The sequence below is a fragment of the Quercus suber genome, unplaced genomic scaffold (genome assembly GCF_002906115.3).
Source record: "Quercus suber isolate HL8 unplaced genomic scaffold, Cork oak 2.0 scaffold_162, whole genome shotgun sequence".
NCBI classification, from domain to species: Eukaryota; Viridiplantae; Streptophyta; class Magnoliopsida; order Fagales; family Fagaceae; genus Quercus; species Quercus suber.
The window spans coordinates 426127-428178 of record NW_027069623.1 but is presented as its reverse complement, the minus strand read 5'-3'; the positions used below and the strand labels follow the sequence as shown (position 1 = coordinate 428178).

The 2052-nt window shown below is 31.7% G+C and overlaps 1 long non-coding RNA gene across 1 annotated transcript; it reads right to left on the bottom strand.

Moving 5' to 3' along the window:
• Positions 1-635: 635 nt before the first annotated feature.
• On the bottom strand, positions 636-2038 carry LOC112038279 (uncharacterized). Its single transcript, XR_010630544.1, has 2 exons — positions 1838-2038; positions 636-1230 (listed from the first exon to the last, which is right to left on the bottom strand). It is a non-coding gene; the product is annotated as an uncharacterized LOC112038279 (long non-coding RNA).
• Between the last annotated feature and the right edge of the window lie 14 nt (positions 2039-2052).

The window sequence follows — 2052 nt, the reverse complement described above, 5'->3', positions numbered from 1 at the left end:
GCAAAAGGAACAACATACAGATCAAACAATAACACAAATAAATATGATAGACAAAAACAATAAATAGATACTGTATATATAAGAAGAAATCTGTAAATAATTAAAAACTCACAGACCAAATGCGTGAAGGATGAATGATTCAAATCAGGTCTTGTGTTTGACACAATCTCATTAAAGCAAATTTCGCCCCTCACACAATCTCTGGTACTTTGAGACTCATGAACGTCTACCTCCCAAGATGAAATGATCTATAGCACGAAGAAGAAGCACACTAGATTCGTGCTCTGCGAACTACTCTATGTTTCTTTCTCTCTTTTTGACTCAAATGAATGCAGAAAATTATTTTCTTTCTGAGAGAGAGTTAGTTTTTTTTTTTTTTTTAAGTCAATTTTCATGAATGAGGGACTATAAATTTATATACGTTAGTGAACAGATGCACTATTCAAAATAAAAACTGCTCTACACAGACTAGCTGACTCAAAAAATAAAAATAGTAAAAATTATTATTTGGACAAGAGGCCCAGTCCACATATGCCAAAGCCCAACCCAATATTTAGCCTATGAGCATACAAACTCATATATTATCTCTTCCCTTTTCTATGTGGGACTCAGGATTTTCATCACTTTTAATAACATTTTTAAGTGAACAAATTAAACATCAATTTCTTATTCACTCAATACTATTTTTCCAACAAAAGGTTCAACATAAACTTATAATTGAACAATGGAAACTACAATAGATGGTTCAAAATTAAATACAATTTCCATAGGAGGAAAGCCTTAGATGAACTCGAAGAAAGTTAAAGTCGCATTTAACTTGGAGCCACCCTACCACTGACGATATATCTTGGCTTGGCTGTTGTTGCATTTGATCTAGAAAAAAACCCTTCACTCTGGTAGTGGGATATCAGCCAAATCCTCTCTGTAAGGAATGTGATCCAACTCGGCCACCTCACAAGAATCGCCTAGCCCGTGTTCCATGTTGTTTTGGGCTACAGGGTGGTCATGCTTTCCAGGCTCAACAAATGTTACGACAGTGTCTTTTCGGATGGTAAGATAGATGAGTGCTAAGATGTAGACAAGCATTAAGGGAAACACTAGGAGCCCAACGAACACATTTGCAACTTTTGGTAAATTGTTGTGAATTAGCCAATCCACAAAGCCTGTGCTCAGGTAGTAGATGTTGATGCCAATGATTCCGAGGCCTAGGATCCACGAGATCACAATAACCTACAAGCATAATTGTCCGACGCTTAGTTAATAAAAGGATGTTTGCCTTACTCTTTCTTTCTTGTGCGTGTGTAATAGAAACAAGAATGTGGTGGGTTTTTTTTTTTTTTTAATGCTTTGCTTGCTTTGGCCATCTAATTTGATACCTGTAAACTTAAAATGGTTATCTAGGTGTTATAAATTATGTTTTTCAATTAAATTCAATCATGTGATTGCATTGATCAATAGGTTATATAATTAAATTTAATTGTCGTTAAAAGAAATTCATTATATTTATGCTATACAACTATACTTACCAATGTAGTTATGTGATTGAATTTAATTCACAAGTCTAACATAAAGTACCTAAAAAAACTATATCTAAATTTTATACATATGAATGCATATGCAGTTATATGATTGAATTTAATAGACATTTCTAAGATAAAAGTATCTAAAAAGACTATATATATATATATATTTGCTACACAAAAATACTATATCTAAATCTTATACATATGAATTGCATTTATGAGCATTATAAATTCAGCCAATCACCTTAATCAAGGCCCACTATAATGGTTGTACCTCATTTAAAAGAAAAAAAAAAAAAAAAAAAACATCTTACATATATTGAATTCTTGTGTGGTCCCATCTTTGTGGCACTGCTACTGAATTTAAGGAGGGGGATTAGAGCAAATGGAAGCTCAAATGAAAGTATCATCTGCAAAGCAAAACCCATTAAATTTTTATCCTATGTTTGAATATAGGTATAAACGTTAAAAAAAAAAAAAAAAAAAAAAAAAAAAAAAAAAAAAAAAAAAAAAAAAAAATAAAAAAAAA